General features: G+C 37.2%; 1 protein-coding gene across 3 annotated transcripts in view; it reads right to left on the bottom strand.

Moving 5' to 3' along the window:
- LOC123881235 (protein outspread) overlaps window positions 1-13816 on the bottom strand; it is a 389980-nt gene that overhangs the window by 374784 nt on the left and 1380 nt on the right. The window lies entirely within an intron of this gene.

Here is a 13816-nt window from a genome sequence, read left to right as displayed (position 1 = left end):
ATTTTTATACGTCTTTCGAATTATCTTTATCATTCGTTGGATATAGTCGCGCCAAACCTCTACTTTGCTCGAAGTAGCTACAATAATGGAATAAACGGAGTAAAAAATTGTTCAGTGTTCATACCGTAGATTTTCATGTATATGAACCACAGAATCTAAAAAAATATACATAGAAGTACCAGTAATGGGAGCTTCGTTGTTAAAGTAATTTTTCAGTGTTTTGACGGTAAAACGGTGAAGATTATAGTGAGGAAACCCACAGGCCTCCATAATAGGGGTCTCCATAATTTTCTCAAAGGTATGTGAAATCTGCCAATCGGCACTTGGCCAGCGTAGTGGATCCCAAACCCTTTTCATTTGAAGGGAGACCTGTGCTGATTGATGGGCCGGCGATGGGTTGTGATAATGATGATCACAGAAGTAGCAAAGGAGTGCGTGTTGTCGCCGCACAGATGTGCAGAGAAACATAAAAAATAACCTGGTACCTCGTACCACACTGCCCTCGTATAAAAGACAGCAGATATTTATCATTTCTATTGTCTATTTATTTAAATTCCGTGGCATGATCTTTCGTACGTTGAACTGCTAAACTCATAATCGTAGTCAGTAGGTTAAAAACGTGTCTCCTTATCGTCACCCGGTGGAGTAATCGAGTTAACTGTTTAAACAAACTTTTATTACTTAATACCTACCTGAGTTTATAAACATTGGTTTTCCGACCCGGTGCGAGATCGGTTACGTCATCGCAATGCGGTTTTGCATATCAACTTATCTGAAGGACATCGAAAGGTCAAATACCTTATTGCTATGTACGAGTGCAAAGGGCGAAGCTATATCAAGTGAGACAATAAGCGATCGGTGCTTTAAGATGTTGAGCAATGAAGATATCTTCATTGAGTCCGCGTAACCAACAAAGTAAAATTGGTAAGTTTGTATGCTTTTTTTATTGCCATTAACTGCGATCTGGTAAGTGAGTCCGATACCGCGTAACCAACAAAGTTAAATAGGTAAATTTGTATGCTTTTTTTTTATTGCCATTGACTGCGATTTGGTAAGTGGTAATGCAGTTTAAGATGGAAGCGGGCTAACTTGTAAGGGGTATGACAGTTTCATTAAACACTTACCCCTGATCGGTTGCTACGCGGGACTTGGGACCAGACAAAACATTTCCTAATTTTACACGAGAGCCTGGAAAAATTTAGCCGAATTTGAAACGAATTGGTGTTTAGGACCATTTTGCTTTTCTATAACTCCAGTTTCAACCTTCCTCATCCAGCCACTTCCCTCCATCCTCTTTATACCATGCCCCATTTTGCTAGAGGGCGCCCCAGACAAGTTTTGTGGGTACATTTAAAAACTGAGGGTTTGAACAATTATTTGAACTTGAAGTTTCATACGGAGCATCCTGAGATCTGACTGAATGTTGGAAAAAGCAATACTATATCAACAAGATGTGTTAAGTGAAAACAAATAAGCACAAACGAGCGGAAACGCCAGCATCTGTTATCTCAAAATCTTAAAATAATTTTGACTCGAGCCCGTACCTACCAATACTTGTCTCAAAATAATTTCGTCTCGCAACCAATCGCTCATCACAATTACTCAGCCGAGCAAAAAAATGTATAGCACAAAAAAAGAAGCACACGCATTAACGTAGCTTTTTTTACATCCACCTGTCATTCCTGTCAAAGTGTCAGTTTGCCGCGGAACCAGGAATCGGGTAAGAATGCGTGCCGTTCGGTTATCTGACGAGCCCCCGGGCTTGAATAGTATCAGTAAGAACACACTAGCGACACGTCGTACGACTATAAGTTGCCTAGATCCTTAATTCAGTACGCAATTTTGTCTTATTTACGAGATTTCATCAGCGGTCAGCGTGGGCACAGTGCGCGTAAAACTAGTAGCCTTGAACTTGTGCAAAAACAGATTACAGCAGGGTTTGTTTATTTAATCTTTAGTCATTCCGCGATCCACTGTGTTGTAATTTCAGATTGGATTGCTTGTTTTGCTTGCACTAAATAGATTTTTTAGATTTCGTTGGAATTTATTACAGATAGAATTTAATATAAAATCAGAAGTTTCTGGACCCAGAGGTTTGAGCTGTTTGTTGTAGTCAGACGTCAGATTTTTTTTTTTTTTTTAATCTTTATTTTACGAGATTATTCGCTGGGCGAATATGCCTCTCTATATAGCTCCAATATATGAAAGAAGGAATAGGATTGGCATCGAGAGAAAAGACGTCAGATATGAATCTTTATCCCATCTCTGGCACTGCGGTCTGGCAAGCCAAGGGTTTGAATTATAATCCAAAGCTTGATCAATTTAATACAATACAAATATCTAGATCACTCGGGTCTTGACGAGTTAAAGCGATTTGACTACGACTAGTTGCCCTACTATTGACAAGTGACTAGATTGCAACATGACAGCACAAATGACTCTATTTGTCTTAACTATCTCTTGATCAAAATGTATAGTCGTGTCGCGTTCGACTTGAGTGGTCGTTTGTGATAAGGAAGGCGACAGAACAAAAAGTGGCAAAACAAAAAGTCTTTAGTGCGATCTCAAACTTTCTTTGAACTGGCAGGCGAGCCCTTGAACTACTTGACAGTAATTCGTCTCGATAAAACATGCCTGATGGCCCTGGCATCGTATTTTAAATAGTTATTCCAGCGTTAACGATGTAAGTAACCTACAAAAATGCAAAGTTAAGGTAAGGTTAATTTAATTAGTTAAGATGGGTCTCTCCGTCACTCACTCCATACAAACGTAGTTCGTCTCTCATTGGAATACTAACCAATCATACTCAATGGAATTTTGTAGAAACGTTCCGGGAACTAATATCTATGCCTGTGGTTTTCCAGATTTCCGTTAAAAAATTCGGTTTCAAAGTTACGCGGTCTTAAAAATTCGCATACAAATCTTTGAGCCCCTGTAATTTTAAAACTACATATTTTTAGAAAAATCTAAAACACCACAGGCACATATATTAGTTTCTAGAATATGTCTCAAAATTTCATGGACTTTGGTTGCTTAATATTCAAATGAAATTGGGACTACGATTGTATGGAGTAAGTGACGGAGAAAGCCCTGTTAAGCCAGTAAACTCATAGTACCTACTTAATTCTTTTATGAGGTGATGACAAAACATCATTTTATCCCGTCACCACCCTACTACTTAACAAGGGTCTCCTCTTGCTCTTAGAATAAGGATTTAGACGTTCAATGAGACGTAGATTGTACGCGCTAACTAAAAGCACGGTAATATAAAAGGTTTTTAATGGTGGCTAACTATCAAGTGTTCCGTTCAAGTCTCGACCCACATCATATTGTTACTGCTTCATAGTCTATAACCGACGGTAACCTATTGTAATGATAACGGTCACAGCGGATTTAGATAACCGACGTCATTGTTAGATGAAACTAAATAGGCAAATCTTGACAATATCTTGTAGTTTACACTTTTTATGGCCTTCAGTGTACGGAAAAATACCGCAAGTCATTTTGAATCTGAGCATTACAAATGTTTGATCAAACATTTTGTTAGAATTATCCCAAATAAAGCAAAGCATTTTAAAGGAACGATGAGATAATTACATACCTATCATTTTGCTATCACATATTATTATAGTCAACTCTGAATCTATATTCTATAACTTCAAAATAGTCTACAGTTCTATCTTAGGAGGGGATTTCCTATTACATATTTATATTTATACCATAATAAGTAAACAGTTCAGTTTTTGTAGAAGTAGCGTCATTTGGTGATCATAAATTAATAAGGCGTGGACTATTGTTAGTGATTTTTCGGTCCAAATCCAATCCAATATTTGAATCATGATCACCGTGTGTAGGCGGACTGTTTGCCAAAAAAAAACAAGAAATCGTCGGGATAAGTAGGAATATGGTCTAACTAGCTGATGCCTGCGACTTCGTTGCGTCGATATAGGTTTTTAAAATCCCGTGGAAAATCTTTGATTGCGATAAAAAGTAGCCTATGTTTTAATCCAGAGTATAATCTATCTCCAATCTTTTCAGCCAAATTCGTCCAGAAATGGTCCAGAAGTTTTTGCGTGAAAGAGTAACAAACACACATACAAACAACTTTCACTTTTATAATTTTAAGTGTGAAATGAAATGTGTAGTGTGATGTAAGGTACCGAAGAAGCTTGAATTCTGATTCTGAAGAAGTAGCCTAGAAACTTAGACGTAGCGAAGAGCAATCATCATCAATCTAAGCCTGAAACTATCTAGATATAAGTTAAGTATGTTAACATTTAGCTAGGAACTACGATGTTTAAAATGTGCGGTATTTATCTAGTGACGTGTCTCACATTTTTCCCTCGAAGAAAACAAACCACTTGATCCATGCACGGGTTCAGTATGATGGTAAATATTTACACACAGTAAATCCTAGCTGTGTGCCTGACAGATTTACGGCCACTTTTAGAGCGCCCAGTTTGGACGGAATGAGTTAGCGGGTAGGCTCAAATTGGTCGTTTTTTAATTCGAACTAGCGGCAAGTTAGAAGAAGCTAACCGGGGCGCGAAGATGTTCCACACAAACAGACTTTGTCTTAAATGTCTTTGGTCTGGTGACTAGTATATTCGTGTGAAGATTTGTAAGCCCTTTAGAGCAGTCTAGTCACTAGACTAAGATTTTCAACAGCAATCTTATCAATCAATCAGCCATAGACTTATTCAGTCTGTTTGCGTCCACTGCTGACATAGGTTTTCCCAAGAGCGCACCACCACACACGGTCCTCCTTCCTTATCCACCCATTTCCCACTACCTTCTTAAGGTCGTCAGTTTAAAATCGGTTCATTCGTTTAGGCGCCACGGTGCCACAGACAGATACACAGATACACAGACACACAGATACACACGTCAACTTATAACACCCCTCTTTTTGGGTCGGGGGTTAAAAACCAATGTCTTTCGAGTTCCCTTCATTGATCAAAATAATAATAAACCAATGGTTCCTTTGCCCGTGTGAAACATTTTTGGTCCCGTTAAGGGTCCAGGTTTAAGCAAATGTTTAGACTTTCCAGTGTGACCTCCCTTAGTTCCAGTTTTGGCTGTTAAGGTACAAGGCAAGAACGAAGTGTGTCAAAGTACTAAATTGGCGTTTGTGTTTTGTGCTTACGCATTAACCGCAGAGTGTGGCTGGTCCGGCGCCTTGCGGCTAGTGATGTCCCGTTAGGCCGTTACAAATCGATAAAATAATACGAAACTGACTCGATACTAACTGAAAAAAATCCTCGCAACGATGTCGCGTCGCGAAGAAAAGCCTGGTTTGACAATAAAGGAAACCAAATAACCCTATTTGTTTGTTTAAATTAAAAAAAATCCTATCATTAAATCAGCAGTTCCATCAAAAAAGCAAAAAGCAATTCAGCACAGCAATCTGCTTTCCAGTTATTTATTTTTAAGTTTCTTTATTTTGCTTATCTGCGTTTCTCTTTTGGTGTGCAATAAAGCATACTTTTTCATTCATTCAAACTGTCATAATATGTTTAGTTACCTAAGTTTCCTTTCGAATTTTTGATGAAGAAACTCAAAGTACTAGTTCCTTGTAAAGCCTGATTATTACAATGTCATCTCAACATGAAGGTTCGATCAAGAAGTTGAACTTCTTTTGTCTCTTCTTCTTTTCTTGTTTTGTGGCGTTTTGTTACTGTCGTCCAAATTAGACCTTATAAAATACGGATATTATAAAAATATGGATATCGATACTTCCGCAAGTATCACATCACTAGCCGCAACGAAAACATCTCAAACCTGTTCCGGCAAAGTTGAATTTGGTTAAACAAACACATGTGTGCGACCCACAAACATGCGAAAGCGGGTAAACTAGCTAATCTTATCTTATCATTTACAACTACGATTAGCCATCTACCTACTAGTAATTTACGCACGATTCGTATTTTTAAAACACGACAGGTTACTGTTTAATGTACCAGTTATTACGGTTTCGAGTATAAAAATGCAGATTTTTAATACGCACTTAACATAAAAGCCCTGCAGAGCGCGCTGATGCGTTCAAGGTCTTACAAAAATTGACATTTTTGTTCATTTTATCGACGTTATTTCCCACTTACAAATTATAAGTGCATCCCTATTCACTAGTCTAGACTCTAGAGTGTTCGAGTTAAGTACATCCTGACTCTTAAAAATATCTATTTAGTTACTAACTTGAATTCAGATTTTAAGCTGAATAACTAGTAGGTAAGTCTAAGTTACTTTTCTGCAGAAATCAAATATTTTATGATTTATAATTTTTTTTTTTTTGATAATAATAGATTGACAGCTGCTAACCTCAGTAGGTGCTTTGTTTAACTTAAGACATCATTTCCGCCACGAATATAATAAACATTAAACAGACTATTATAGCCACATACGAATAAAATGACGATAAAACAAGCCAAAATAGCGAGCTAACTTTCACCGCACAAAAAATTAGTATGTCCGTCTAGTCATTGTAGCGATCGTTAGCTCCCCATTGGATTCGCGTCATCCTGCGCGGGCGCATCTAAAGTCTAAAACAAACACAACGCGCGACGGAAACTGCATGGCATGCAGGACGTTAATAAAACACGCACCCTTGTACGTTTTTTTCATTTAGGGAAACGAAGAACTGTCAAACTGCAGCTTGGGATGCAGCGCGGCTCCTGTACATGAAGTAAATTGGAAATAGTAATTGTTAAGGATTACTTGAAAATAAATAAGAAGGCTAGAAGAAAAATAGTAAAATTTCGTTTAGCGTTTCGACTAGGGGTGGCTCTAAAATCAATGGTTTCGACCACCAGTGACAACCAATGTAGGACAATAAATAATACCTTCATTTAATGGTACCTGTTCGTAGCCTGACACGTCACTACATACTCCAATTTTATAGTTATTAGGTTATTAGTGAGAATCCAGATAGTCCAGCTTGCTTAGCTTTGTTTAGCTCATAATTTGGGTGTAAGCGCTACGTAAACTATGCTAAACAAATCTAGTTTAGCTTAGCTTATCCCACGGTATGGCCTGCGCTTTATTCATTCAACGCGCCCTTGCAGTGTTAACGTCTTCATACAATTCCTCGTAGGAGTAGCCACCTTACAACTTCTAACCTTCCCGTCACGCTTTATGTTTGCCCAGGCCTTTATAAGGAATACCTACGTCAGTTCGTTAGAGAAGCATTTGTCAAGATAATTGCTGAACCTTGCCATTTGAAGATCTGACGTTTCCGTATTATTATAAATAGTAATTTATACTTATTTAAATAGCGTTTAAGTACTATAAAGCTACGATCTAAGTACACAACAATACTAATATAATAAATATGAAAGTTATACAAGTTAGTCCTAGACTGCAATCTCACCTGGTAGTAAGTGATGATGTAATCTAAGATTTAAGCGGGCTAACCTGGAAGGGTTATGACAGTTTTTCTAAACCCATACCCCTTTGGTTTCTACTCGGCATCGTATCGAAACGCTAAAATGGCTAACGCGTGGCGGCACGGCTTTTCCAGTAGGGTGGTAACTAGCACAGTTTTGTCCCGGAAAATCAAAAAGTCCCTACGGGCTTTTGAAAAAAAATTCGAAAAACCTAAATCCACTCGAAAATCACTAAGTCGCGGGCGTCACCTCGAAAGTTTGTATGTGTGTGTGTTTGTTACTCCTTCACGCAAAAACCACTGGACGGATTTGGCTATTTTTTATCCCGGAAAATCAAAGAGTTCCCACGGGATTTCGAAAAACCTAAATCCACGAGGACGAAGTCGCGGGCGTCAGCTAGTAAATAATATAATTATTGTATCTACTCGTAAGTAGATATAATGCGGAGTGTGGTTAAGTATAGACGTATTATGTCGCTGGTCAGTCAGCCTTGGCTTTGACATCTTGTCACGTATTATACCAAATCGAGATACCTACCTATTCCGTGTTCATTCTATAGACATTGGTCTCTTGAAACCATTTGAAACTTGGTTACGTACTACATCTTCATATGTTTGTAAAAATGACTTACCTATACTTATATGTATAGCCACTAAGAACTTACTTGCCTGTAAATAATAACTACTTACCACAGAATGCCTATAATAAATACGTCTTGTGTAATTCATACTGTCGTTAACTTTTGATAGGCTACTTTGCGTTACAAAAAATTAATATCATCGTCACTTTACTTAAATTCTCTTAAATTCAGTTTAACTTAAGTAACATTAAGTAATTGTGAAAGTAGCTGTACAGTAAAACAATTACTAGTTACTATTCATAAGTAGGTAAGTAGGTACTACTTAGTGGAAAATGTTTAATCAGGTGTCTTTTACGATAACGTTTTGAATTGGAACTTTATACCTACCTACTTAGTTTGGTCTGGAATTAAAATTAATCAGTTTGCATCTTTGCAGCACTAGAGGGGATCTTTACTCATGTGATTTTCAATGATTTCTTCTCCGTTTCCGGCGTATTTGTTTTATTATGTCCATTTCAATACGCGGTGCTGATATGCTACGTACCTACCTAGTAACCATTTTGAGTGACCAACCAAATAATGAAAACATAGGTGCTCCTATAGGTATAAGCATAGGTGGCCGATCAAAATGGTTAACGCTCACGGACTTTTTCGTCTTTGTCATTTAGTATGGCATCACGTAACAGAGAGAGCATTATACTAACTTCTCTCTCTAGATAGAGTATATCCATACTAATATTATAAAGGCGAAAGCTTGTGTGTATATGTGTGTGTTTGTTACTCTTTCTCGCAAAAACTACTGGACGGATTTGGCTGGGAACGGAGATAGATTATACCTTGGATTAACACAGGCAACTTTTTATCAAGGATTTTGAAAAACCTAAATCTACGCGGACGGGGTCGCGGGCATCAGCTAGTCATTGAATAAAAACAAAGTGTCCCAGCCAATGACTTTCTAAGCAAGGACATCGCACTGGCGCGCATAACACGGGACCAAGTAAGTGTGCTTATACTCGGTGTAAGCACACTTTCTTCATTAGTCGCATGTTGACTGCAAAGCTGTCAAGACGCCTAAATGCGCGATCAAAAAGTGCCAAAATAATACGTTAACGACGCAGAAAAGAGATGGTGTGACTTACCACCGGTAAGTTAATTTTATTTACGTAAGATAACATGCGAAAAAGTGTAAAATACTTAGTAAAACCATTGAAAACACTAGAAATATCTAAAATTATTTGCAATGTTCCCATTCCTTTCTCTCACGCACATCGGAAAGAGACAGATGGAAGGGCGCGTCACGAATGTCGGAAAAACAAAACTGTGGAGTAGCTTTTTTTTGTTTAATGTAAAATCTATTGGCCATTATTGTATCACATTTATTTTATTACTAGCTGTGCCCGCGACTTCGTTCGCGTGGAATAGCTCTCAGCGCGCTTTATATAGCCACGGACGCTCAGGCGCGAGGCGTGTATCTGTACGTTAAAAATGTTCGCCGTGATTCTTTAAATTGACATAACTTTTTTATTTATGAACCGATTGACATGAAATAAACACTAAATGTTAAGTGAAGCTTACTACAATATATTAGTGACAACCGTATCTAAATCGAATAAGCCGTTTCTGATATTAGCGTGCACAAACACACAGACAAACAGACAAAAAAAAATTAATTACAATTTCGGGTTCGGCATCGATAAAAAAAAAGTAGCAGGGGTTGTTATTATTAACAACCCCTGCTACTTTTTTTTATATATTTCCATTGTACAGACACCACTTTTCTACAATTTTATTATATGTATAGATAGATCTTTTGACGACCTCCAGTGCGCAGTGGTAACGCGGTGGATTTGTATGACGAGGGTCCCGGGTTCGATTCCCGGCTGGGCCGATTGAGATTTTCTTAATTGGTTTAGGTCGGCTGGTGGGAGGCCTTTGGCCATCTTGATTCAAGGCCCATCTTGAATCCGCCATTTTGGTTTTATTTTTCAGCTCCCTGTCAATTGGATGAAGTTCTGAGTGACATTTGTTCGAGCACCCCCCACCTATCTTCAATACCCTGGCCGTGCTCCTCACCGAAATCCTCAATCATCAGCTCTATCCATATTTTTCCTCCGAATCATTTTTTGTCCTCTATACGAAACCATCGGTAAAAAAAAACATACAAAATTTTACAGAAGAGGTGATCAAATGAGTCAGTCAGTCAGTCAGTCAGTGAATCAGCACGAGCAGAATAGTATATAGTATAGATATAGTATAATAGTTTCATATTTACAAAAACGAAAAATCTCTCAAAGAAATAACAAAAATTAATAGTGCTACACTACTCCATTCCATTTTTTGTTCAAGTTTGCTTCTAAAATCACCTTATTCAGCTTCGAGTGCAATAATCGATTTACATTGCGGCTTAATCACTGAGGTTAGTTTACAGGACTTGAATGTTAGCGGGAATGTATAAATGGAGCAGTTGAAGCTACATAGGGTGAATTTAGAAACGTGTGCCATGTTTGGGCTCTTGTGTTGTATGCCACGATGTGTCCATGCTTAGAAAGTCATTGGTCCCAGCAAACGAGTCAATATGAAGGTCAGTGCACACCGGCGCGTGGTCCCGTTGCGTGCGCGCACCCGGGCAGGATGCGGTCGTCTATTTTTGTATCCTACTGTAGAATTACGCGTCCGAGAGTGCTTGTTTACTTCGATACTTGAAAATTGCTACAAATTGGGTAGGTTATTTAAAACAATTTTCTTTTTACCTTTAAAAAGGCATTTACTGTAGGTTTGAGAAGTAATCTTAGCGCGCTCTCCATTCGCCAACGCTTTCCAAACCAAAATAGTTTTTTTCATTTCAATATTAACCAATTAAACTCAATGAAATTTTGCAGACAAGTTCTAAAAAATATATCTGTGTCTGTGGTTTATCAGACTTCTGTAAAAATTTAGATAACTGGCACATAACTGAATTAGAAAATGATTAGAAATCACTCTTCGAGGATCGAACCCGTGTCCTGACGGTCCTGATAGGCTCTATTCTGTAGTTACCTAAATAATTGTATTGTGCAGTGTGTACTCTTACCAGACCTAGGATTGACTAGGCAAACCAAGGAGTTGCGGAGTTTCGGCTTTTCTCTACAGCATAGGTTATACGTATCATAAACATTTTAATCTAAACTCTCAGTTTAGAGTTTAGACAGCTGAATGTGCCAGTTGGTCGGAACTCGGAACGTGTCTACGAATGGGCCAAGATTCCAGTAGCACCAGACGTGTCTTATTTTCAGAGAAACGAAATTAAGTGTTTGTTTTTTAAATATCAATTTGTAAAGCCACCTAAAAACATTACTTACTTTTCTTGAGTGACGATTTTTATGTACATATATATTTCTTGAATAACATACCTACTTAATATAAAAATTACGACTCAAATATAAGTAATAATCTTACTTATATTTGAGTCGTAATTTTTATATTAATTATTATTATTATATAAAAATTACGGAATATAAAAATTATTTTTATATTCCGTTTTTTTTTTTCGCGATCTAAGCGTCTGGCGGAAATAACGGAGTGTCTGGCAGTATTGAATATTGAATTTTAACCCCCGACCCAAAAAGAGGGGTGTTATAAGTTTAACATGTGTATCTGTGTTTCTGTGTATCTGTCTGTGGTATCGTAGCTCCTAAACTAATGAACCGATTTTAATTTAGTTTTTTTTTGTTTGAAAGGTGGCTTGATCGAGAGTTGTTAGCTGTAATCCAAGAAAATCGGTTCAACCGTTTGAAAGTTATCAGCACTAGTTACTGTAACCTTCACTTGTCGGGGGTGTTATAAATTTTTAATTTACACTTGTTCTTCTGTAAAATATACATAAAAATGCACACTCAGACTTTAAGGAAAGTGACTTATATTTTTACCTTTAGCAACAGATACCTTATAAATTGGCCCACGGAACAAATTAGATAACTAACACTACTCTATCCCACACATTTTGTTTCTCAAAAAATGAGTAAGGTCTGGCGGTCCCGGGATCTTGTTCTAGAATGAATATAGACTTGTTACTTAAGGCCTACTTTGCAATATAATAAGACATTAAGTTCGTTTCATAACCTGGTTTCCGAGCTTTCGTAAATTTGCTTAGCAGCGGATTACTAAACCAAATCCTACTTAGTATAATATAATATGTATCTAGTTTTCATAGACTTATGCTTATATTTAATATAAATCTTTTAAAGAGGAAAGATTAGTTTGTACCTAATCGATAAACTCTGAAACTACAGAATTGGTTTTCTTACAGAATAGAAAAATAGCTTTATATCTACGAATAGTGTGTTACGAATAATCTATGTGCGGATAAAATTGCGGGCAAAATCTAGTTAAGCATAAAAATGTTACGATTCGAATAGGTGTATACCTACATGTATTCATGCAAGAAATAGTTAAAGAAACTTTCAACTTATCATCTTCAAGTATAAGATAATAATCATCACGGGAACCAGAGTACTTAGGTACGTACTTAACTACATCGGTTTACATAATATTATGGGGTTTTAACAGATTTAAAAAAAAAATTCAAAAGAAAAATAAAATTTTTTATTTCACAATTTTTAGTGGCCCACTGTACTATAATATGCTATGCCCAGTTAAAACCCTACTGTTTACTAAGCTATTACACTGATCGCGAGCAATTTGCTCCTATCTATTGAGGAGTTCTGTTCTCCATCTCCGAAGATATTCATCAGATCTTCACCAAATTTATATGGGACCATCTGCACAGTATACCCTTTCAAACAAAAAAAAAATTTCCAAATCGGTCCAGGGGTCTTTGAGTAATCGGGGAACATACATAAAAAAAAAAAAAAAAAAAAAAAAAAAAAGATTCCGACGAATTGAGAACCTCCTCCTTTTTTGGAAGTCGGTTAAAAATGGGTGGAGGTACGGGCCGTGGACCGATGACCTGAAGAAGGTAGCGAGGAGCGGGTGGAAGAGGAAGGCGGAGGACTGAGTTTGGTGGTGCGCTCTGGAAAAGGCCTATGTCCAGCAGTGGACGCTAACAGGCTGATGGAATGGAATAGAATGGAGGTATTTTTGACAACTTTATACCTAGGTACCTAGTTAATGTAGTAAATTCAATGGTTGGTACTTGGTACCTAGGAAGCAGGTAGGAAGGTAAGAAACTATAGGTAGGTAGGTACAATAACTAATTAACATTTTGATTTAGCAAGCTAGTCACGTGAGACCTAATAGAGTCATCAATAATAACAAAAAACTGTTCAGATTATTAAATTAGCATCCTACCCACATATTTTTTTTGTTTTCTGTTATGAATGAACCCAAGTTAGGTACCTACAACAGAGTAAATTCTCTGTGGATACCTACATAGGTATAAATACTGATTCTTCTTTTTAATTCGCTGTATGGCTTCTTATTATTCTTTTCTTGTTCGGTGGCTTTTTGTAGTAATAGTTAATAGGTATAATTAGGTATGCATTATTGATTGACAAAATTGTCAAGAGAATTCCTTAAGAGGGCTCTCTCCGTCACTCGTTTCATACAATCGTAGTTCCAATTTCATTTGAATATTAAGCAACCAAAGTCCATGAAATTTTGCAGACATATTCTAGAAACTAATATCTATGTCTGTGGTTTTCCAGATTTCTGTTAAAATATTCGGTCTCAAAGTTACGCGGTCTTAAAAAATTTCATACAAATCTTTGAGCCCCTGTAATTTTAAAACTACATATTTTTAGAAAAATCTAAAACACCACAGACACAGATATTAGTTTCTAGAATATGTCTGCAAATATTCAAATGAAATTGGAACTACGATTGTATGAAACGAGTGATGGAGAGAGCCCTGTTAAAA

The sequence above is a fragment of the Maniola jurtina genome, chromosome 3 (genome assembly GCF_905333055.1).
Source record: "Maniola jurtina chromosome 3, ilManJurt1.1, whole genome shotgun sequence".
Classification (NCBI taxonomy): Eukaryota; Metazoa; Arthropoda; class Insecta; order Lepidoptera; family Nymphalidae; genus Maniola; species Maniola jurtina.
The sequence above is the reverse complement of the archived record's forward strand: the minus strand, read 5'-3'. Positions and strand labels throughout refer to the sequence as shown.